Below are 26,138 nucleotides of genomic sequence, written 5' to 3'. Positions count from 1 at the left end.
GAATCATCTACCCAGCACCTCCACCAGAAAATGTAACGAAGGTAGCAGCCTCACAACAACGATGTTCTATTTACAATATGCGAGACTTCAACGCTGACCCACAGTGCGCACATGCCGAAGAATTGTACTTTCCTCCAGTTCTGCTAACGTAATTTTGATTTCGTATATATACACACACAAATGCAAACGCACGCACAAACATACATGAAGTACATGGCTGAACCCCCACCCCCCCTCTCTCCGAGAAACATTTCTGGCTGCGCCTCAGCTCTCCATGTACAACAGAGGCGTAGCTTGCTTGCTACAACTGCCACGTCGCACGCGCAACGCCATAAGACTCCCTTTTGCCATTTTACTGCTCTGGGACTACCACTGACGCCCCCTAAGCCCTTTAGATTGCACCAGTGATGATTTGTATGCTTCTCATTAGTCCTGCTACCAAACGATCGATAATTGTTGCCATCAATCACACGCTAAGCAGAGACTTCACCACCGCCATATGCAACGGCTATCAATGTCGCTTCTAATTTCACACCACCATAGGCGTGCGCAGGGTTCCCTGTCAACCTGAGGTGTAATTATCTTTTGTTATTATTTTGCATGTAGCCAGAACTAGCAGTGTTACAAAGGGCCGATGTAATTTCTCAGCAAGGTGCTGCAAAATGATTATAAACTGTTCATAAGCTGATCATTCACAACCCTACATTTAGTGTAGCATTCTCAGTCAAGTGCACTCGGCACACTATCATGATTCCCTTGCCTTACGCGAACACGTATTGCCGGTAAAAAAGGAATGCCAAGAAGGGTGCATTTTTGAACACTACGCGCAATTTAGCTGCAGGTGGTTATTCTTTTCATTGACAGGACATTTGTAAATTAACTGACATGTAAAGAATGCAAGCTCAAACCCCTAACCATTCCAGATTGCAGTTTGTATGTACACACTGCAGTTTTCCCACACTAACTACAGTGACTTTCAACATGATGCTTACTCTTGGCACTCGATTGTAAAGATTCGCAAGTGCCTTCGCCGAAATACCTAGCAGTATTGCAGTGAAGCCTCAATAAACGCGTGCATACTTACTTTGTTATTTTATAGCTTTCGTCAAACACTCGAAGCTGTGGGTTTGAGTTTAACTTCTTTGTTGTCTTCTAATTTGTTCCCCTGAAGTCTGTGCGTAATAAAGATACTGTGCAACAGCAGCAATCGCCGTGCTTTTGCTGAGTAGCGTAGTAACCGAAGCTGCGCCTGCCCGACCATCGTTTGCGAACTTGACTGCACCGGTGGTCTCGTAAACAAGCATTTTATGGCTCTGTTTGGAACTGCAAACAAAAAAAAAAAGAACTTACCGAGACCAGCATCTCGACGTCACCTCAATTAGCACTGCATACGACTGTCCACTTCTTGGTGTCTCTTGCAGTCGTAGAAAACAGACCAACACTGTCAGCGGCAGTAAAGTGCAGCGTTGATAGAAGCACATTCGCAGCTTTTTTTGGCATACTTGAAGTTTCTACGTGTGCTTCGAAATGATAGAAAGGCATTTCTCACGATCAAGATCACCTCAGCGAAAACAGCGTGCTTATTTAGTCTTGCCTCGCAGCTGCAGGGAGCATCGTGAATGGGTGCAGCCATGTTTGCTTACGACATCACGCACTAACCACTGAGAGTGCAGCTTCCGAGAGCCTCGTAAAGGCGCCTGGCGCAGTGCATTGCGAGAGGGGGGGGGGCTATCCGCTCGCCTTTGTACTCTCACTTCCGGGGCCTGGTTGAAGCGAGTCGATGAAGTGCGGCGAGCGGGGTTTGCTGACATCGCCGACTGCGGCGGCGTGACAAACATCGAGTACATTTTCCTTGTGATGTGACATTATTCTGGATTGAAGTGTTTGAAAGTGTTTCCGGATTCAAATGTATGAAGTGTGCCATTTCTTCAAGACAACGCCCGTTTTGAAATCGTTAGCGAGATCGGAGATCGTGAGCAGCCCTGAAAGTCGTTTCGCAGGTAAACACGGCTACACCTGCGTCTCTACGCCGGCTCGCTGCGCTTCCACCTTTGCTCTTCACATCGATGACATCGAGAAAGTAATAGAGTATGCTAATGCATTACAGATGAGTGCAAAGCTTCATAGTGTTGTCAAAAACAAGCGCTTCATGACGAGTTCGCGTATGAACGGCGTAGGCGACAGCCGGTGCCCACCATGCTAGGCCTGCCTATCGGAGTCATGAATAATCAGCAGCTGTGATGCGCTTATCGTTAAGGAAAGCGTTTTATTCATTATTTTTATGCAATGAAGCGTGGCTGTGCAATGTTTTTTTTTGTTTTGAACTTCATTGCGAGGATACGAAGGCCGTGCAGGCCGAGGCGCCGCATGGGGGTGGAGCCTGCTGCGGATAGTTCCTTCGCCCCCGCGTTTCCCGAAACGTCTCATGCGGCACGCCGCACCATGCGACGCCGCACGCCGCAGCAGACAGAAAATCGCACGTATGTCTCGCGCTTTATCCCGCTTTCTCCTATTATGCACTCTGCGTGCGAATGGCACGGTCGAAGGAACGGTGCGCCGCCGGCTCATCTCGTAGGCCACGCTGAAAGAAGGGCGGAGTTTCCTAATATTTCATCCAACAGGGCACCAACCCTCGCGACCTGACGAGGCTGTGCGAGAGAGGATGGTCTCCTCGTTCCGCGACAATGCGAGGAACAGAATGGTTACCTTTAGAGAAATCCTAATGTATTACCGCAAGGCCCGACTTAAATACCCACCACCAGAAAAGTGCCTAAGTAAGCAGCAGTCCACTACCTGGCGTCTATTACAGACACGCCCTGTCCGTCACTGTACAGCTGTATTTACCCCGCTGTTCACATGCCACAATGCAAAACGTGCGGTGCACCTATCACCGAGCTCGATCAAGTTATATGGGCCTGCCCCGCAGATACTCACTCAATCAAACACAACACAAACCCTACATTCACAATCACCACGGCCGAGCAGTGGGAGGCTTTGCTGCTCAGCACGCGCCCATAAGACAAGCTCTGGGCTGTCCGGCTGGCCGAAGACGCCGCCAGGAGGTCCTGCCACCGCCTGATGAAATAGGTTACAGAGGGGCCCGTCTTCCGGCCCCGCCACCTTTGACCCCAGCAAGGACACTTCGATAAAGTTTCTTCTCTTTCTCCTCTAAGTTTTTTTGAATAATGAAGGAAAAGAAGTGCCACAGTCGTTATTGCATCGCCGTAATTTTGTTTGCTGAAGACATTTGCACAATTTCTAACACACATCACTTCACAGCGATTTCTTTCCGTCACCCGATGCCGTGTTTGCATGATGTGGTCATTATTTCATGGTCGGTAAAGTGCCATTCATCGTAATATACGCACTAATTTATTCGATCCTAGAAAAGTCATTTATTCATCAGAAAATGCAGCAGAAACGGACATTAGGATCTAGTTCTCTATGAATAATATTTGAGTGATTGATTGATTGATTAATTGATGTGTATAGTTTGGCGTCCCAAAACCACCATATAATTATGAGAGACGCCGTAGTGAAAAGCTCCGAAAATTTCAACCACCTGGGGTTCTTTAACGTGCACCCAAGTCTGAGTACACGGGCCTACACATTTTCGCCTCCATCGGAAATTCAGCCGCCGCAGCCAGAATTAGATCCCGCGAACTGCGGGTCAGCAGCCGAGTACCTTAGCCACTATAAAATATCATCTTCAAACGCCGAAAAAAAAGAAGACTGCTGCCTGGAGCGAGCGCGCGCTACTTCACTTCTTCTAATAAACCGTGTTCGTTCGGAGCAGTCTCTGGTCTCGATCGTCTTAATAATGGTGCCATGAACCAGGATACTACCTCCTCGCCGGCAAGAAAGGTCAACCTGCCACAGAGCAGCAGAGAAGAAAACGGCGGAAGAGCAGAGGATCGACCTGGATCGAGCGACGAGACCACGGACAGTACGAGCACCAGAACGGATCGACAAGTAAGGAGTCATTGTTAACCGCCTCAATATGAGCAAAGAAGTGATAACGAAGAAAAGGAAAGCGCTTCGCTCCCACATCACGCGACTTATTAACGCAGCCGAGCAGCAAATTAATGATGGAGCTAACCGGAAGCAGCTGCTTACAACGCAGGCGCAGATTAAAGTGATAAGTGACAGTCTCAAGAGCGCGAACGAGTAAATGGAAAAGTTTCTAACAGAAGACAATGCCGAAGCTGAATTCGAAAGCGTCATAGAGTACGACATAAAATCAACGAAGATCTTATCTGCAATAGAAATCAGACTTCGACAGCCTGAACGATCGGATTCAAGCGATAGGACAAGGCAGGTGACGCCCGCAAGTACAGGACAAGAAGCAACGGAACTAGTTAAGCTACCAAAGCTTGAAATGATAAAGTTTGGGGGAAAAACTTTGGAGTGGAACCGCTTTTGGTCTCAGTACGAGTCGGCAGTTCACATGAGACCGAACATGAGCAAGGGACAGAAGTTCAATTACTTGTTAGCATCACTAACCGGAAAGCGGAGGCTGCTATTGAAGGACTTCAGTACTCGGCGGAGGAAAATTATGATAACGCAATAAAAATACTGCAAAAAACGTTCGGCAATCGAGAACACTCCATTGAAATGCACATGAATGAGCTATTGGGTTTGGAGAAAGTGAGGTCTGTTCAAGATACCGATGACCTAAATAGGCTAGTACAGAGAGTGCAAGTTAACATAATGGCACTAAAGTCACTAAATGTGGAAACCGAGAGCCTGCGCCGATGTCGTTACCGGTATTGAAAAGAGCACTTCCAACAGAATTATCCATGCAGTTCAAGTCAAAAGAGGCTATGAGAAACAGCTCAGCTTCAGAAAACGGTGAGCGAAACAACGCAACGGGAAAAGCGTGCGAGGAAAAGCTGGACAGGCTTATGTTATTCTTAAGAGAGCAAGCGGCTTTTCGTGAAGAAACACAACATGAACAGGAGAGGGTAACTGCAAGACCAAGAGAGAACCGTGGACAGATGCGCACAACTTAAAGCTTCTATAGCTCAGCGGACAGAATATGCTTATTCTGCAAGCGGAAAACCCACGCAACCAAAACCTGTCGTAGGAGCATTCCAATAGATGAAAAGAAAGCTATGCTTACCAAAAATAGAGCATGCTTCAGATGCACGTGACCAAACCACACTGCACGCATTTGCAAAGCCCAAGTAAAATGCAAGCAATGCAAGGGACAACATGCCACGTCAGTATGTAGAACGGTGATGCAGAAAACAAGGGTACAGCTGGCGCCAGCTGAAGCGACAACGTCTACGCTACAAGCAACCGGAAATATCAAGCATAAGTTTGTGCTTTTGCAGACAGCTGTAGCGTGTGTGGAAGGAGAAACATGTGACCGACATTGCCGTTTGTTATTAGACAGCGGAAGTCAACGTTCATTTATTGAAGCGGGATTAGCGAAAGAAATAGGTGCGAAGGTGTTGCGACAGGAAAGGCTGACGATCGGTTCATTTGGAGGAGACGAAAAGGTGAAACTAATGAACGTGGTGCAAGTGACTGTAGGATCACGAGAAACAAGCACGACAACAGTGATTGAAGCGTTACAAGTCGACGTTATCTGGCACAGTTGTATAGCCACTCCAACTAAGAAACTGAGCGAGAAAATGAAACAGCTAAAGATGCAAGTGGCTGATCACAGGACCGAGACGACTGCAACAGATTATGTAGAACTACTGATTGGCTCAGACTATTATACCCGTGACACACGGGCAAAAGTAAAGTACTTTGAAGTAAACGCCTTTTGTCGCCTAAGGGGACCATTTGCAGAAAGGAGTGGCGCTGATGACACACTGCACCGGACTACTGCTTTAGGCGGTGCCTCAGAAGAATGCTGCGGAAAAAAATGGCGCTGTTTGTGGAAGCAGCAAGATTGGAAATATTAAAAAGAATCTGCGCATGTACATCACATTCAACGACGCCGGAGCATAAAACCGTTTTATTTTATTGTGTGGTGGCTTATAATGCGCATACCTGTAATTCTCTTTCGCTTTTTTGCGTGTTTAGCCGCAACTTAAGTTCATCTGGCAACTATGAACAGTCGGTGTTTTGCTGTTTTTGTTTTTGTCGTGCTTTTTACATGGCTGTGTCCAGCTGGGTCAGTGACGGCGTGCCGCGTTTCATCGTGGTCCTGCGTTGTCTCAGCGCAGAAACAGAGATAAAGCAACAGTCGAGGTGGGCCTGACTCTTGTCCCCCTCGGCTCCATCGAAGATTAGCTAAACGCTGTGAAGGCAAGAGTGATGAGCCTCAAACAAAGACTCGTCATGAACAGCTTCAATATGACTGCTTCCGCACTGTCCCCCCGAGCCATCAACCGCGAAAGGTGGGCCTATGTGCGCAACGAACGGTGGTTCGAAGACACATTGCCGTTATTAGACGACGGCCACTTTAAGGAGTGTTTTAAGCCGACTTCATTGTTACAAGATACTACATCGCCGACACAGCAACTGCAGCTGCCAACCCTAACATGATCACGCTAGTGACGTAATGCAGGCGTTTGAGAGTATGGACAGACTATAGGCCGTCACTTTTCAACAAATCGCACTGCTGCTGAAAATGAAAACATTTTCTCAGCGCAAAAAAATACTGACAGGGCACCGAAGTGTTGCGACACTTTTTCTTCTATTGATAAATTATGCACACTGTATGCGAGAGTACTCCCTTCCTGCCAGAAAAGTAGATGCGGGATCTGCTTTTGCGAAAAGGATCTTTGTGGGAAAGGAGTTACTTCTTTGTCGTGTGCCACTGCGCCCGAACGCCTTTCCAAAAGATGTCCCCTTGTCTAAAGGACTTCAGGGTGCCCGTTTGTCAGGGGCATTATTGGGAATTCTTCACTGGTAGAACTCAAAGAATCGAGGACAGACTGATGGCAGTAGACACTATACTGGGATGGGTACTGCAAGGGCCGTCAGAGCAAAGCAAGACAAAACACATAATCAAGCAGTCATGGTTCTGAAGGTCGAAGCTGCGGAGACAGAACTCCAGCAAGAGCTACAGAAGTTCTGGAGCCTGGAGTCAATGGGGATCACAAGAAATAGTTTGGATAACACCGAAAATGAAGAGGTCGAAGAGTTCGAGAGCAAGATTGTACAACAAAACGGTCGCTATCAAGTCAGCTTGCCATGGAAACAGGACGTAAACTTGGAAAGCAACAAGGAAAATGTGATAAAAAGACTACAGCAACTGACTAAAAGGCTGCAGAAAAATGAAGACATGCTGTATCGCTACGACACAGCTATATCAGAGTATATGGCATTAGGAGTCGCAGAGGAGGTCCAAGAGCCATCAGAACAGCCAAATGCACTTTGCTACAACATGCCACATCATGCGATCATTAGAGAGGACCGAGCCACAACAAAGGTTCGAGTAGTGTTTGACGCCTCATCACATTCTTGAAAAGGCATATCTTTAAACGAGAACCTAGAGGCAGGACCCAATTTGAATGAGGACATGCTATCGCTGCTCATTAATTTCCAAAAAGAAAAGGTGGCGTTAATTGGAGATGTTGAAAAGGCATTTCTACAAATCTCTATACATGAAGAGGATAGAGATGCAATGAGATTTCCGTGGTAGAAGCATGACGCTGAAGGAAGGTTAATGAATGAAGTGCAAACATGGCGCATGACAAGAGTAACGTTCGGAACAACACCAAGCACGTTTATACAATTAAACACCATTTGAAACAAGTGGAAGACCAGTTTCCTGATACGACAAGGACACTGCAGAAAGCGATCTACGTGGATGATGTCATTTTAGGAGCAGCAACGCTTGATGAAGCAGTTAAGTTGTACAAAGAGGCAAAGCAAGTGTTCAGAGAGGCAGTGATGAATTTGAGAAAATGGACATCTAATGAAGAGCGATTAAACAAAATAATTGATGAAAACGAAAGAGATGATTCTCACATATATATTCGATCTAGAGGATTTACAATGCTTCTGGGCTTGATATGGAAACCCTCAAAGGACATGATTTGCTTCCTTATGGAAAAGTGGAACCTATTAACAGATACAACGCACTTGACAAAAAGGGCTGTGTTACAAACCACAGCGAAGATATTTGACCCACTCGGTTTGTTGTCGCCATTCACAGTACGCGCGAAAATAGGACTGCAGAGACTGTGGAAAATGAACGTCATGTGGGACGACCAGCTCCCTAAAGATGAATGCGACAAAAAGAAGAACCTTATGTCTGAAGCGGAGGACTTTCGAGTTCTAGAAATCCCACGATGCTACGCAAGCAAGAATCAACCAGTACAAGCATACAAGCTGCATGTATTTGCCGACGCGAGCCCATTAGCATACGGAGCGGCAGCATACTTGATAGCAGTATACCACGATGGAAGCAAAGAATCAAGGCTGGTAACAGGAAAAAGCCGCGTAGCTCCAATTAAAGAGCTGACATTGGCGCGACTTGAACTGATGGCTGTGGTGGTAGCATCAAGCTTATGCGACTACATCAAAGGTCACTTCAACGAAAGTTTTCAGGAAATACACTGCTGGACGGACTCGATGATTGTGCTGTACTGGATCAAGGAAACAAGCAAAAGAGATCCGTTTGTTGCCAACAAAATTGCAGAAATTAGAGAAAAAACACTTCAAGCAAGCTGGTCATTCGTGCAAAGTGACGACAACCCTGCTGACCTACTTACACGAGGAATGAGCGCAAAGGCATTGATAACGTCAAAGTTATGGTGGAACGGTCCCGAATGGATAACATCACTGGAAAAGAACTTAGTAAGCATAATTGTCACAAATAAAGACGTGGAAGACCAGCATAAAACACGTCACCAATGCATGGGAAGAGCCGAAATTGCGCCAATCTTGGAAATCGAAAGGTATTCATTATACGGACGGCTTATAAGAGTGACAGCATGGGTGTTCAGATTCATAAACAACACAAGAAAGGAAAATCACAAAGGGCCGTTGACAGGGAAAGAGGTAACAAATGCAGAGAAATACTGGATAAGACAGACCCAAATATGACTGAGACAAACAAAGGGTGAGGCCTATTGAAACAATCGATCATTTGAAATTAGGGACACGAAGTCTACCTTGATGATGATGGAATCATCAAACAGAAAGGACGATTGCAGTGCAGCCAAGAATGCAACAAGCATGTAATAGTAATTCCAAAGGATGAGCATTTCACGGAACTGCTAATACCTCACGTGCATAAAATGGTATGACATGGAGGAGTTCAAGTGACGCTAGCGCAACTTCGAACTAAGTTCTGGATATTGCAGGGTAGACAAGCAGTGAAAAGAGTTCTAAACAAATGTGTCGTCTGCAAGAGGCATAACTCCAGACTGGCGACTCAAGACATACCTCCACTTCTGGCAGACAGAGTCACTGAAGCAGAGCCATTCATAGTTACGGGAGTTGATTTCACAGGACCTCTTTACGCAAAGGACAAGTACCAGATTGTGAAGCAATATGTACTGATCTTCACCTGCACGGTAACAAGAGGAGTACACTTGGAAGTTACCAACGATTTGTCATCGTCAAGTTTTCTACAAGCATTCCGACGATTTACAGCTCGACGGGGAATACCAGTAGTAATATACTCGGACAACGCCAAAACATTTATAAAAGCTAGAAAGGAAATCAACAGAATGCTCGAAACAATTGAAAACGAGGTCTTAAAGAATTACTGCAGTGGTCAACAAATTCAATGGAAAACGATAGCCGAGTGCGTGCCATGGTGGGGAGGATTTTACGAGCACCTCATAAGAAGCTTGAAGACGTCGATGCGAAAAATAATATCGAAGAGCACAGCTTCGGTAGAGGAGCTACGCACTATTGTAGCAGAAGTTGAAGGAACACTCAACAATTGACCATTGACTTACGTATATGGAGAACCTGACGAGCCAATGCCACTAACGCCGACAGACATCATAGGTGGACGGCGACAGCTTCAAGACGGACAAACAATACTGTACAACGGTGACATTGAAGACGCATGGCGACGCAGATGCAAACTCGTGCGCGCTTGGTGGAAAAGGTGGCATCAAGAATATATCAAGGAAATAGGAGCTACGGTCAAAGCCAAGACACGGCAAGCAAAACCACTCTCACAGGGTGACATCGTGTTGGTTGAGGACAAGGCTCCAAGAACATTTTGGAAAATATGCCGGATTGAAAAACTCTACCCTGGGCGAGACGGAATAACAAAAGCTTGTCTCCTTCGCACAGGCAAAAAAGAGCTTCTAAGAAGATCGGTCAACCACATATACCCAATGGAAGGTTGTTTCAAATAGCCCGCGAGAGCTTATCACATTTCAACTTGGGCGGGCGGGAGCCTATAAAATATCATCATCAAACGCCGAAAAAAAAAGAAGACTGCTGCCTGGAGCGAGCGCGCGCTACTTCACTTCTTCTAATAAACCGTGTTCGTTTGAAGCAGTCCGTGGTCTCGATCGTCTTAATATTTTCGCCTCCATCAGAAATTCAGCCGCCAAATACGGAATTCAATCCCGCGAACTGCGGGTCAGCAGCCGAGTACCTTAGCCACTAGACCACCACGGTAGGGCTGTGAATAATATTTAACTATAATTATGTTGGTTTTTTGTTGATCTTCTCTTGTAGGCCTCAAGTCTGAATTGCTGTTTTTTATAGCAGTAGTGTAAGTGGTAAAGCTTTTTTTACTATGTATCTTGTTTATTATTAACTGTATCAACATCCCCTCCTCCGCCCACCCCCAGTAGTACTCTTCCCGAGAGGGGTATTTAGAAGTAACGTGAACAAATACATAAATAAGCAAAGACATAAATAAGTAATTAACCTAAATAATTGAGTAAACAATACCCCTGTGAAATACGTTTCATGCAGGGATGCGCTAAATGGGCGCTGTGCTGGCCCCAGCTGAGGTCGGTGGCTCGTGAAGGCAGAAGGTCTGGTCCAGAAGCATAACGCCGTCGTTGTGAACCGTCCGATGCCTCGGGAAGAAGGGACTAGCTCGGATGTTTTCGCGGTACCAGAGGCAGTGTCGGGCACGAGCGGCAGAGCTGGGCCCACGTTGCAACACCACGTCCTGAGTGATGGCTACAAGAGGTGAGAAACATGAATCAGGCTATTGGACATCGTGAAAAAAGTGGTTTTAATTCGGGACGTGCAATACGTCTTACCATTAAGCGAAGTAACGGACAATCAAGGAGATGAAAGTAATGGGCACGCTACTTGTAATGAAGGTGATATAAGGGCTTATAATTGCATGCTAATGCTCATACATTCAACGCACCCGCTGGGACATTCTAGTGGCCACGGTGCTCGACTGCTGACCCGAAAGTCAGTGGTATCACTAATGTCAATGTAATCCCTCCGTCGTATCACATCCTTCGACATAATCGCATTAGCCAGTGGGAGGGGGGGGGAGAGGGAGCGTAGTGATAATACAGAAAAGTTTCGTTGCCAGCACTCTTGCGGGAATAGACGACGGTGAAAGCCTTTTTTATAAAGGAAATAGCTGGGGCCACATCTTTGTTGTATGCCCTGCTCTCTATCAGCTTCCGTCATCCCCTCCCGAGTTCTGATGTCTGCTACATGAACACATGCCGTCGTTAAAGTGTCGTCATAGATTATTGGCCTTCCGTTACTTGCCTTCCTTTACGCGGCCGCAGAAGCTGTCTCCGAATGAGTGGCGTAACCAGAAACTGTTTTCCAGGGCACGGGGGGAGGGAGGGCGCCCTCTTGATATAGTCATGTTTCGCTCTTCCATGACATAGAGCATGTAGCACGTAGGTAGCATAACGACTGGTTATTAAGGATAACTGACTGAACTCCCAGAGAAGGCAAGCGGGTTAGGGGGAGACAGAAAGTTAGGTGGGCAGATGAGAATAGGGAAGTTTGCGGGTATAAAGGGGCAGCTGAAAGCACAGGACCGAGTTGATTAGTGGATCATAGAAGCGGCCTTTTTTCTGCAGTGGACGTAGTCAGCATGATGATGATGAAGCCATGGCGAAAGGAAATTTCAAGGGCAGGGGTCTGAGGCCCAGTGTGTGCTGATGCCAAGATACTTATAGAAACTCCTATTAGAAGCAATGGAAGTGTAAATATGAAGAAATGAATGGTGCCAGAAGGATAAATTGCCACCGGCAGCGTTCGAACCTGCAACTTTCAAATTACGCATGCGATGCTCTACGACTAATCTACGGTGGCCGTCGTCTCCCCATCCCGTTTAAATTATGGGATGTATATGTGTAACGAAACCTGGGAGCGTCAGTCAACACCACTTGTTGCCATTCTGTAGAGGTAACATCAATGACAACAGTAGAAGAGCGCTAATTCACAGTAGAAGCAAATTCACAGTAGAAGAGAGTATCCAGGCCTTTATCATATGCATATCTGCGCGAGAAACGACAAACTATTAGGTTATCGTTGTGAAGGTTTTATTATATACAAATTTGTTGCAGACACTCTAGAAAGCACGTGACATCTATATGTAACTTCAGGTTTCTTAGGCAGTGCACGCAGCTAATGCTAATCTATATTTTGAAAATAGCTTCGTCAAACGGCCAATAACGATTCACGTCCCTTTAGAGGTCTAGGTGAGGTTTGTTGAACGTAGAGTGCAGCAGCAGGACTTTTGCCAGACGCGTCGCTTGTGCGTGCACTCAAGAGACGGATAGCGTGTGCACTTTTTTAGAGACGATTGTCTCTCTTGGGGACCTTCAACGCAAATATTTCTGTCTGTCTGTCTGTCTGTCTGTCTGTCTGTCTGTCTGTCTGTCTGTCTGTCTGTCTGTCTGTCTGTCTGTCTGTCTGTCTGTCTGTCTGTCTGTCTATATCTCTGTCTGTACGTTTGTCTCTTTGTCCGTCCTTAACGGCACCAAAGTGGTGTAGCGATACTCCAAATGGCTGACCCCATTTGCAGCGCCCACTAATATTGCTCATGTGTTAGCATTCATACTTGTACGATTGTCAATTAAAAATCAATTATTGCGCATATCTGAGGCACCATAACAAACTGTAAATATTCTGCATGTGTGTCTTTTTACTAGAAAAATGCCCCACCGTGGTGGTCTAGTGGCAAAGGTACTCGGCTGATGACCCGCACGTCGCGGGATTGAATACCGGCTGCGGCAGCTGCATTTCCGATGGAGGCGGAAAAGTTGCAGGCCCGTATACTCAGATTTAGGTGCACGTTAAAGAACCCCAGGTGGTCGAAATTTCTGGAGCCCTCCACTACGGCATCTCTCATAATCATATGGCGGTTTCGGGACATCAAACCCCACATATCAGATTATTACAAGAAATGGCATACATAACTAATTCTAAGGACCGTGACATTTACCACGCTGCGCTAACCACGCGACACTTGCACGAAAAGGCAAGTTTTTCCAACGCTATGCTAAGATGACCCGGTGGTGGCACCTATTCTTTGTCTTGCGTTCGACACCTTATTACCTGAGAAACGGGTGCGCACGCCACACGCTTCGTTTTCAAGGACAACTGCCAGATAGCGCTCATGTCTCACGTGTGACGTGACTTGATGCGCTCGTTTGCCTCGGCTGCACGCTCGAGGCACTCTAACGCAGGGCCTCCAGAATGCCATTCACCATTTTCCTGCGCTGAACATCAAATAAACGTTTTGTTCCCTATCTCCAGACGTAAGACTATCGTCTTTCGACAACATTTGCGGTGTAACATGCACATACGGGGCAAATTTTTTGTGTCATGTGCCTCTGCATAAGCAAGTCACCCATTTCTACGGAAGGCAATATTCCTTCCTCTGCAAAAAAACAGCATCGCTTCGATGCTGCAAGGCATGTGTACGACAGTAAAGAGAATACGCAGCGTGATAAGATGAGCATGACGAAAGGATAGGTTCAAGTAGTCAATGACTGTTTAGGCGCAATAAAATGGAAATGAATGGCAAAAGAAATTACGAACGCGCATTTTAAATATTTATGCACACGACATGACCTATGCCAGACAGACAGACAGACAGACAGACAGACAGACAGACAGACAGACAGACAGACAGACAGACAGACAGACAGACAGACAGACAGACAGACAGACAGACAGACAGACAGACAGACAGACAGACAATGAACTTTATGTGATCTTGAGGAGCTTTCGGGGGAACCCCTATCGGGGATCCGCAGAAGCCGCTGGCCGCGTCCAAGTTGGGGCTGGGACACCGTGATGTTCCGCCCTTTCTTAGGCTCTCTGGATTGCCTGGATTTGTGCGTGGAGCAATGGGCTCCGCAGTGCCTCTTCACAGTCGGCTTCGCTGGATAGAGGGCCGTTAGGTAACGCGGGGCATTGCCAAAGCATGAGCGCTAAGGAATAATAAATTTCATTACATTCTGGACAACTTGAGTCAACGCCCGTGGAGATACGACTGAGAAGGCCCCGCGAGGGGAACGAGCCCGTCTCGAGCATTATAAGTGTAATTGACTGAGACCTATCTAACTTCGGGTCAAGAAGAGGATAGGCCCCTCTACTTAGCTGATAGGGAGATGTGATTTCTATAAACGTAAGGAGTGGATCGTTATGCTGGATTTCATCCTGACCCCATAAGGCCTCCATGCCGCCGCGGCGCGTTAGATCTCGCGCACGGTCATGGGCAAGCTCATTGAGGTTAGGTACGTGCTGATGAACGTCCGCACTCATATGGGCAAGAAACCAAGAGATTAGGTGAGTGCCAGGGTCTGTTCTTTTTTCTAGAATGGAGGCCGCCTCCCGCGCTATGTTACCCCACTAAAAAGCTTTGATGGCCGCTCGTGAGTCTGTTAACACGGTGGTGTGTGAGCGGTTGGTCATGGCCAGGGCTATGGTGACCTGTTCTGCAACTGCGCTCGTAGCCAACCTGACCGAGGCTGAGGAGCGTAATTCCCCGTTGCCGTCAATGACTTCCAGCGAGAGTGTGCTAGACGCCGTACTGAGCCGCTTGGACAAAGACAGTCGATTCTCGATTCTCGGTGACGCTTTGTAATATCTCCCGTGCTCAGGCTTTTCGCCTCTCTACATTGTACTGCGGGTGCATATTCCAAGGGAATGGGCTGACCGCAAAGGTTTCCCGGACCTCCCGGGATAAGGTAATTTCCCGTTCAGCAAGCATTCTGGGAGCCATGCCTGCCTCGTCCAGGTTGTGTCTTCCTGCCCTGGTTGACGAGAGCCTAACCACCTTGGTGGTGACCTGCGCTTCGATCACTTCATCAATCTCGTTGTGCATACCGAGTTGTCTTAATTTGTCAGATCATGTGGTTACTGGTAATTCCCGTACCTTTTTGATGCTCTTACGGATGAAAGTGTCTAGCTCACTTTGTTTCTGTTCTAGTCCAGGTAAGGGCCGATGCTACATAATAATGTGTCTCATTAGGAAGGCATGATGGATCCGAAGTAGGTTGGCTTCCCTTAGTCCCTTTCTGCGTCCTGATACTCTAGCAAAAAGTCTCAGCATGCTTTCGGTTTTGGCCGTGATGTTTGTCAGGGTTTTGGCGTTACATCCTCTCGCGTCAATCAGTAGTCCTAGGATCCTGTTTGAATCTACTCGTGGAATGCGCTGTCCATTTCTTGCAAAAAGGGAGATGGGAATTTGGTCCAGGTGTGGAAGTCTCCTAACGCCTTGCCTGGCCGGCCTGTACAGTAACAGTTCTGATTTGTTTGGAGAGAGTTGGAGGCCCCTGCCTTCTAGGTAGGACTACAATTCGTCTAGGGCTGACTGCAGCGCGTTTTCTACTTCTGCGAGTGATCCTTCCGGGCACCAGATCGTGATATCGTCTGCGTAAACCGAGTGGCCTATATTGGGCAGGGATCTGAGCCTCTCCGATAAGCCCTTCATGTATATATTGAATAACAAGAGGGAGATGACTGCCCTTGAGGAATGCCTCTGGCTCCTAAGGCGAACTCATCTGACTTGTGTTGAGCGATCCTTATGGTAGCCGTTCTATTCACCAGGAATGATCTAACAAAGGTCTGAAACCTATGACCTATGTCAGAGCACGGTTGTTTTATTTTGTTTGAGTTGATCACTAACTGTCCGGAGCTACCTCGTAATTGACGTTACTCACGCCATGCAGCACCTCATAGGGTCCGCAGTACCAACTTATCAACTTTTCCAAGAAGCCACGGTGACGAACAGGGCTCCACGTCAAAACTTGGTGTTTCCTGGAATGTGGGGCACGTCTCGATGGCGGGTATTGTAGTGTCGTGCATCTGCCTGCTGTTGCAGATCGATGTGCAGCCGTGCGAGCTGGCGAGCTTCTTCGGTCCGTTCGGTGAATTCTTCGGCGTAAGCTGTTAACTTGTCAGCGTGTTGACAGAGAAGCATATCCTCCGAAAAATTTTGAACTTCGCGGCCACATGGAAGAAAAAATGGCGTGAAACGCGTTGTTTCTTGAACGGCGGTGTTGCAAGCGAAAATCACAGAGAGCAATAACTCAGCCCATGTTTTGTATGTACTTGTAGATAATACTGGTGACTGTCTCGTGTAGTCATTCGGTAAGTTTAATTTCTGCGGATGGCAAGCAGTAGTCTTCTGATGCCTAGTGCTGCTAAGCCGAAAAACATTTCCCATAAGTTGCGCAGTAAACGCTGTCCCTCGGTCTGTTATTACAGTAGAGGGAGCTCCATGAAGCAATGCGATGTGGCACAGAAAGAACTGCGCTACCTCGGCAGCCGTGTTGCTGCTGCCACCTGGCGTGGAGCGTAGGCGCACGTTTCTTTCGCTCCGTTCTTTTTTCACTGATTTCGCCGATTTATTGTGTCGAACCTTCATGAACAAGCATTGACCGGATGTATGAAGTCGTGTGGACCACCGGGGACCCCGATTCTGAGGTAGGACCACTTTGAGGGAATTTAGAAAACTTTTCTGTGCCCGCAAGGAGCGCCCGTCGCTGGGCCTAACGTCAACATCGGCTTCGGCCGGAGAAGCGGTAGGCCTAGCCCAAGCTTCGGTGAACGATGCTAGTCAAAATCGAACTTTCAGTGATTACGCCAGTGAACATTGCCCTAAAATGACTACGCGTGTAGAAGTCGACGGCTACGAAAATTCACTGGAAGAGTGCACAAGATCACAAGGCTAGAAAACTGCCGGCGAGAAAGTCAGGCTCAAGGGCGCGGACAAGCGAAGCCTAAACCCTGCACTTCGAGCGAACCAAAAGGGTGCCGAGGCCACCGCTGATATCAACAGCTGGGGCAACTACCTCGGCGATGGTGCCACAAGCAGCGATTCCCTTACCTCAAGTGCGAATCGTATAAACAAAGGCAAATTGTTGAAAGGCGCACGCATGCCAGGTTTACCGCACGGTGACATAAAGATTGTGTTGCGACCGAGAGGCGGGCTCCACGGGAGCGATGTGACCCGCGTTGAACTAAGTCGTGCGATTGCGGCGGCGGCACACATACCCGCAAATGGAAAAAACGAAGACGTTGTGTGCCTGAACCTCCAGCAGAATATCGTCGTGGTGAGCACCTCCTAGTGAGAGCACGCCGACCGCTACGCTGCTGTAGGACAATCGATATACGTGGCACGGCGCACGAAGTCAGTACTTATGAAGCGGCTGCCTACGGCACGGCGAAGGGCGTCATAAGGGGCATCACGCTCGAGGACACGGCCCAAGAAATTCAGGACTACGTTGCACACAAGCATAACCCAATGGTCTTACAGGCAAACAGTATCGGTAAGACCCGATTGGTCGTTATTGCTTTCGAAAGGTATAAAGTACCCAACTACGTGAGATACGGCAAACTGCGTACAGCGTGCACGTTGCACAGAAAACAAATGGACGTATGCTATGCGTGTGAAAGAATGGGCCACAGAATGGACGTGTGCCCGGATCCTTTGAACAAGCTCGGCCGGGGATGTGGAATCTCTAAACCCACTGAAGACAACAATTGCATCGTAAAGTGTGGCCTGTGCGGAGGCAATCGCCTGACCGCGGACAGGGCCTGCAAAGCCCGCTTCAAGATGCCTTGCATTGTCCACCGGTGACGCTGGAAGCGGCGCCGAGAGAAGGAACAGTACGACGCTGGGAGAGGTAACCGAGACAAGAGAGGTCCTGCAGGTGGACCCGCCGTAGCGCCTTCAAACAACGAGACCAGTCACAAACGCCGGACTTGAGCAGCAACAACAGTGGCGGCAGAAACGGCCGCCAGAGCCGCTTCCGGTCGAAGTCACGATCAGGGGGGTGGCAAAGGTGGGGGCAACTGCCGCTGGGAGACGACGCATAGGACTGCCTCGGTGTCCCTGACCTATTGAAAACCCTGGACCGGCTCCAGCTGCCGGGCCGGTTTGAGCTACAGGGCCGGTTCGAAGCCCCGGAACGAGTCAACCGAGCATCAAGGGATCACCGAAAAAAAGTGGGCTGAATCAACAGGTCTGCCGTCGCGCGAAACAGTGAAACCGAATCCCCACCCCTCTCCCCTTCCCAATCTCTTAAATGGAATACGCAAAGGACACTAACGAAGCGACAGAGCTTAAGAAAATTATTGAGCGCCAAAAGGCTCAGATCAAGGAGCAGAACGCCCAAATACAAGCGCCTCTGGGCAAGATTGAAACGCTAGTGAGTAATGGCAGCTCGCAAATACAAAACCCCAAAGCAATACCACGGCAGTAAACAATGCCGTAGGCTTGAGCAAGGTGCCGCGTAGAGACCCCCCCCCTCAACCCGCCTAGGGTGTATGACGAGAGAAGCTGAGGCCTCGCAACAGGCATCGAATAAACAAGAAGCAATGGACGCTGATGAGAGCCGTGTGATTGCAGAGACCATGACCACGGCAACGACGCAGATCCCGCGAGAAGGAGAGCTTGGTGCCGTTTTGGCTGCAATCACCCGAATTAACGTAAAGCTAGGCAAAACGGATGCCCGACTCGAAGCTGTCGAGAGTCAGTGTCACACGCTCCCGGTGAAGTGCGACCGCCTAGCGACAAAAGTAGCCTCAACGTCGGTACGGAACCAGTTCGCGTCCTTGAAAAAGAAAAAAAAGGAGCGGGCCAAAAGAATAAAGGACGCGATCGCGAAAAGACGCGGTCGACTCGAGACGCCCGGAAAGGATGATGAAAAAGCTGAGTAAGAAGCATAACAAGACCAAGGGGGGGGGGGACACTACCGTAATTTACCAATAGAACTGCCGCGGCATTCACAATAAAGAAGTGGAGCTACTGTTACACATTGACGGGCAAGAAAAAAGGCCAGATATAATTGCTCTACAAGAAACGAATGGGAAACCAAGACTCCCGGGGTACGTCACGAACGCTGACCCCACAGAGAATAGAACGGCGGTGCTCGTGCGGAGCAACGTGGCGGCTACTCAGCACGTCACGGCGCAGGGTATATCCGAGCAGACGCTGGTAGAAATTCATGCAAGAGAAATTGGCAGCTCGGGCAATCCATTCGTAGTGAGTGTGTACTGCCGGCCGTCACAACATCAGTACGAATTTGACCCAATCGTGAGACAGGCGAAGGGGTTGGCGGGAACTAGGCCGCTCCTGATCCTCGGTGACTTTAACGCCCCTCACACAACGTGGGGATATAAGTTCCAGTCCAAGAGGGGAACAACGTTAGCCAAAGTGATGGAGGATCACGAGATGGCCCTCCTGAACAAGCCGGACGTAACCACTAGGAGAGGCAACAGTGTCGCGAGGGACACTACGCCGACCTGACGTGGTTATCGGGAACACTATACGTCACCTGGGCAAAAAAAAAGACGTGAACTTGGGTGCGACCACAGCGTGATCGGCATTACGATCAGAGGCTCTTGATAACGGGCTGTACTGGGGAAGCCATGTATCACGGATTGGGAGATGAGGAAGTTCACCCAAGAACAAGAAGAGGCGTCCGAGGAAGAATCGAATCCATCTCAAAGAAAACAGACCTACACTGAATGGGCGAGGGACCAGAAGAAGGCCCTACCAAAATTCACCCAAGAAATCGCAACGACGTCGCAGACACCGTACGTGGATGCTAGACTAACCAACATGTGGTTGGCCTGGCACTCGTTAACGTGGCGGTGGAAGCATCAAAGACACAACAAAAACTGGCATGGCACTCTTGAACAAACAAATCGCCGAGCACGCGGCCAAGCTCTGCAGGAAAAATCGGCTGAAGACCTGCGACGGCCTGCAGGGTAAGCTCTCGGCACGGAAGACGGGGTGCCTCTTGAGGCATCTGATCGACCCGCTGAGTAGCGAAACCGCGAGCAATCGCAACCTTGCCAAAGTATTGAACATGTACAAGGGAGACGGCCGCAGACTCCTGGAAAATCGTAAGGTGAAGTACCCATAGACAGAGAAAGGCCAGTCAGTACCCGGTGCCCGAGAGGTACGAGGGAGCCGATAACGAAAAGCTCAATCGGCCGTTTATCATGACGGAAATGTGGACAGCGATAGACGAAAACAACAAAAGAAACGCACCCGGCCAGGACGCCATAACTTACAAACTGCTTGGTAATATGAGCGATGCCGCGGCCCACGGCCTCCTAAGGCACATCGACGAAGCTTGGGAGAGCTTGCGGTTGCCGAAGAAATAGAAGGAAGCCGAAGGCCACTGTATTCCAAAGCCTGGCAAGGCCCTCATGATAGACAACATGCGGCCCATCTCCCTCACGTCCTGTGTTTAAAAGATGATGGAGCGTATAGTCCTTCACCGGCTGCAGAATCACCTTGAAGAAACAGATCAGATGCCATAGACGATGTACGGCTTCAGGCAGCATCTCAGCACCCAAGACGCGACGATCCAACTCCACGAGCTGGTCGTCAAGCAAGCAACGAAATACGCACCACGTGAGATACTCGCCGTCGACCTGAAAGGAGCCTTTGACAGCGTGTCGCACGCGAGCGTGTTGCAAAATTTGAACAAAACCAGGTGTGGTCACAAGACATTCGGCTACATAAGCGACTTTCTGTCAAACCGGACGGCGACCATCAGAATAAGAGAGGAGAAATCGGACCCTGTCGAGCTCGGTGATCAAGACACCCCTCAGTGGTCGGTCCTGTCGCCCCAGCTCTTCAATACGGCTCTTCTGCCCTACCCAGCCTGCTCAAGCAAATCGAAGGAGTGGACCACGCGTTCTACACCGATGACATCACGTTGTGGATGGCCCGAGCAGGGTCCGAGGCATGGGCAGGGGAAGCCTTGCAGCGGGCGGCGACGACCGTGCGCAAGTATGCCAAGTCGTGTGGACTGAGCTACTGAGCTGCGCTCCCGAAAAATCGGAGCTGCTCATGATGCAACCAGAAAACTCCAAGAGCCGCCGCCTAACGTGACTATCACCATCGACAGAATAGCGATCAAACCAACACAGCAAATCAGGATTCTCGGTCTACTGCTTCAGAGTGATCGGAAGGCACGGCCGCTGTCCAAAGATCAAGACTACAACCGAACAGATTTTTGGGATGATTCGAAGCGTATCTAATAGAAACCGAGGCCTGAAAGAGGACGATGTCATGCGCTTGGTACGCGCGTTCGTCGTGTCGCGGGTTAGCTACTGCGCCCCGTATCTCCAGCTGACAAAGGCGAATAGGAACACCCTCAACACGATGCTTCGCAAGGCAACGAAGCAAGCACTGGGCGTGCCAATATAGTCATTTACGCTAAGATTGCTAGACATGGGCGCCCACAACACAGTGGAGGAGCTCATCGAAGCCCACCTGTCTAATCAGAGAATCCGACTGAGTCACACGAAGCACGGACGAGCTGTCTTACGCAAGATAGGATGACAGATCGAGCCAGTACCCATCAAGGCGGCCCTTTCGGAGGACTGGAAGACAAGAACTCAAACGAAACCCCTTCCCCGGAACATGACGCCGGGCACGGACGACGCGAGGCGCACCGCGTGGGCCAAAGCCATGGCCCGGTGGCTGGAACCCCAGGGTGATGTATGCGGATGCATCAGTCCGAAAACACAATGACCGTGCTGCGGTAGTGGTTACGTCTATTGACAGGCTAATCGTAAGCGCGTCACTGAGGAAAAAATACCCTGCAATAGCCGAGGAAGTGGTTGTGGCACTCGCACTCGTACAACCGAGCGTGGACACAGTGGTCACCGACTAAAAGACAGCCTATGGAAGCTTCCGCAAGGAAGTAATCTCATCAGCGGCACGAGCCATTCTATCCAAATGCAAGCCTCCAGGAAGAGCCGTAGAGCTCGTGTAGGTCCCGGCTCAATCGCAGGTAGCAGGCAACACCATTGCCGACTATCACGCCCGAGAATTGTCAATCCGGGCCGAGCATGAGCCGGAAGAGCTACCACACCCGGTTACCACCTTTCGGGACATTATCCAGATGTACTGAGAGGGAAGGTGCAGACTCCCAGAACCGCACCCCGACCTGACCAGGACACAACAGACGATATTGCGTCGAGCGCAGGGGGATCGCTTGCGCATCCCGTACTCCTGAACCGCATGTACTCCGTGGAACACGACACGCTCTGTCCATTTTGTAAAATTGAAAATGGCACCCTGCCACATATTTCGGCAGAGTGCACAGAACTTAAGAACCCCCCCCCCCCTACCGTCTCTTCCTCCCGACACCCCGAATCCTCAACCCCTTGAGCGATGGGAGACCTTGTTATTCAGCCCCGCCCTACCGACTCAGTGCTGACAAACAGGTGCCAGGATCTGCTGGATACATACGGGCCCCGCAACTATAGGGAACCGCCCCGTCTGGTGCTTGCGCGCACTACCAGCAATGTTCGGCTCAATAATTTTTGATTCATCATCATCATCGGCAGCTGTGGCTCGTGGTATCGATTGTGCAGTAGCGTAGCCAAAAGGGGTTGGGGTTCAAACCTTCTCCTCGAAATTTTTCGTCCAATACTACCCCCCCTCTTATCACCTACCGAGCTTATTTTTTTTTCGCCGCTTCGCACTGACAAGATTTAGAACCTAAACACTGCTCCTATATCATTCCTGGGCGCTTTTACAATAAAGAATGTCTGCAAACGAAAAAAAAAAAACATGTCGTGGTGTTTCTCAAGGCATTCACACTGTGAGATTTTGGGCAGGAACCTCGGCCACGAGTGTTTTAGGTTGGCTCGGCGACGGGATTAAGGCTTAAGTGGTGGTCATATTTGTACCCGCCGGAACAGATCTTGCCGGAGTCGATAACTACGATAATTTTCGATAGGCAGAGTTCGTTTTATTGGAAAAAGCCAGATACAGTTGCGAGGTTTGTTGGGCCATGTTCAAGCATATAACAGGGGGCTCTTCGTACGTATGGTACGATATATTCATGCCAGAGAATAACATTTCTATTGAACCATCGCACGTTCTGCTAACATCTAAACAAACACACGTGCGCGCGACAGGTTATTCGGTACATATACCTAACTCGGCTTGTATGCGAGTGTAAAATACATTTATACATATCTTTACTAAGCCTTAACGGCTAAGGGCGCTCCAAAGTGTTTTCTTGTGACGATGGTGCAACAAAGGCAAACGACCAGGGGAATCACAGCCTTCGGGAAAGGCCCACTAAAATGCTCATCATGTAAGTTAGGCTAATAAACAAATAGATGGTGGTCATAAACCTAAAGCATCGCAATGACAAATGCAGTGTGGGCAGCTGTAGTGAGCACAAGCTTTATTTTTCAGCACTCTGGCAAAAAATAGGAAACATAAGCTGAAAAAATATACGACAAACTATATATGTTGATTCGCTGCATCTGTTCGTTGCTTTACATTGACATGACTAGAAGGGCACACCGACCAATTTCGGCAACTAACAACATGACGCATAAAAAATTCACACAATGGAGAAACATGGGTGGCCATGTTATCACGTAAAATTACGAGCGATGTAAATAGCAACCATAATTTTTACGAGACATGAAAGAAACTCTGTGCAAGCAATGTCTTACGCATCAAACAGACACATTACATAGCGCAATATTGTTGATTATCTTTTACAGTTGACACGAAGATTATCCTGCGCATTACATGTCATATTATATGCCCCATATGTTAACGAAAACTTGCGAGAATGGCCCCATGCAAATTTGGGTTGTTGCATTGCCGTTCACACTTTTCGTATCCGCGAACCACGTCAGCAAGTGAAAGTTGCCACTGAAAAGAAAGGGGTAGGCCACGGGAGGAAACGGAATCACTCTGCCATGCTGTCGAAGTGATTTCGAGCAATATCTTTCATACAGTTGAACTTGCTTCCTTACAGCTGGACGAAAAGTACAGCGCATACTGATTTTACCAAAACGATCTTTTTTACCACCTGCCAGGGTGGTCCAGCGCTTATGGTGCTCTATTGCTGACCCGCGAGTAGCGGGATCGAATGCCTGTCGTATTTTCGATGTAGCCGAAAATGCTTTGAGGCCTGTGCACTTTGACTTAGATGCATGTTAAAGACCCAAAGTGGTAAAATTTTCAGAGCGCCCCACTATGGTGTGTCTCGTAATCATATTGCGGTTTTGGGATGTTAAACCCCAACAATTGATCAATAACAACTATGTTTTTACTGTTGCTCAGGAAATCTCAATCCAAGAATACCTTCAGGTAATTTTTTTCCTTAATTTTTAGCAGGTGCCTATTGTTCACACTACTCACACATTCAGCTGAAGCAGTCTACGTTCTCGGTAAAGAAAAAGAATGTCTTCCGGGTGGACTTGTATTTCATGGTGGATGTTCAGAGAGCGATGCCAAACAATTTTTCATTTGTTGTTGTATCTCTCAGGTACAAGAGCGTTCCAGTTCACCTGTTCTCACCGGCAGAGTTGCAGGAATTTTTAGAAGATGGTGCACGTTTGGAAAGAATGCCTCTGGGCAATTCGCAACTGCTTGCATCGCAGACATGCTCAGGGTTTCTCGCTTCCCTCGCTTCCATATCGCAGCCCATACTGCTAATTCCCTTTCCTATGAGAGATAAAGTTCAAGTGCTTGTCAGCAAACTTCTTGGCAGTGGGAAGAGTGGCAGATTAGAGACTATTCTGTGGCGGAAGAGTAGAAAGCATCTTCAAGGTGTGCCGATGCATTTTAAAGCGCTCGTTGAGCTGGTCTAATAAATAGCAGACAGAAGGTCAGAAATTTTGAAAACACAAAGTGCTCTTCAACGCTAGCCACTGGCACGTTACTTCGATTAAGCTGCCTACCTGTGACAAGTGGCATCCTCGTTTTAGCTGGTTGTCAAGCGTGCACTGGGAGAAGTGTCGAATTTCGGAAAATATTCATCAAGCGGCATACCGTATGGTGTTTCGGTGCGACCATCGAGTCTCATAGAAGGGCGCTGATCAACCCAGGCAACGAATTACCCACCAATACGTGTAGGCAGCGTATTTCGAGGGGTTGACTTCGCATTGTTAGGAGGCAATGCACTTAGCAAAGTTCGGGCCGCGATCCTGAATGTGAGAAACGAGAACTTTAGCGACGATACATGTCGGCTGGTAAAGTTCCGCCTTAAACACTAGCACTTGTTTCTCGCCTGGCAGAAAGATTCATGGGTACGTTTTCTCCGCTTCCCTTCAGGGGCCGGTAAGGTTGCGCTCGTTTAGAGTGCCTCGATGCCCGCTCTTGCGCTCAGAGTGAAGCCACCTGTGGCGGCCGCCATCATCACTCCAGCTGTATACAGATTTTACTCTGGCGCGTAGTGGCCCACTAGCTTAACCGGGATGATTGTAGCCCTGAAGAACTCAACATCCAAGGAAAACCTACCGAAGAAAGCAGGCACGTGAGCTCCACAGCTTGGCGAAGACGCTGCGGGCACTAAAATGACGGAGACAGCGGTACAAAAGATGGTAGCACCGTGAGCGGGGGCGTGCGCATCGAGGCACTCTAGCTCGTCCAGTCTTACTCTGCGTGCGAGATGTCTCACGTTTGTGACGGCGCCCCTATGGAAGGCCTATATTTTCTGCCATGTTGTGATGAAATAACAAAAACGTGAGTGCAGGCGAAGGAGTTGATGGCAGCACTTAAATTCCAAATGCTCGCATCAGAATGCCCGAAAAAGACAACCAACAGGCATGAACGGTGCACACCAGAGCTTAAGTAAACTCTTGTTGCTTGCGCTGGCAGTTTTCGACAGAGTTCACACGTTCTGAGAAATGAAGCACTACGCTCTTAGCAACTCTGGAGTTCATTCCTCCATCACTGGTGAACCGATCACTGAAGATTTTGTGTGGCTCGAGGCTGCTTCTGTTCGCACCGGGTTAAGTGC

At 48.6% G+C, this 26,138-nt stretch overlaps 1 protein-coding gene across 1 annotated transcript in view; it reads left to right on the top strand.

Annotated features, from left to right (window-relative positions):
• Positions 1-11,011: 11,011 nt before the first annotated feature.
• Positions 11,012-26,138, top strand: part of LOC119181513 (putative peptidoglycan muropeptide transporter SLC46) — a 335,450-nt gene continuing 320,323 nt past the window's right edge. Inside the window, exon 1 of the mRNA XM_075882962.1 lies at positions 11,012-11,082. The gene's annotated coding sequence lies outside the window, so the exon portion shown is untranslated. The remainder of the gene's footprint in view (positions 11,083-26,138) is intronic.

The sequence above is a fragment of the Rhipicephalus microplus genome, unplaced genomic scaffold (genome assembly GCF_043290135.1).
Source record: "Rhipicephalus microplus isolate Deutch F79 unplaced genomic scaffold, USDA_Rmic scaffold_14, whole genome shotgun sequence".
In the NCBI taxonomy this organism is placed as follows: Eukaryota; Metazoa; Arthropoda; class Arachnida; order Ixodida; family Ixodidae; genus Rhipicephalus; species Rhipicephalus microplus.
The sequence above is the reverse complement of the archived record's forward strand: the minus strand, read 5'-3'. Positions and strand labels throughout refer to the sequence as shown.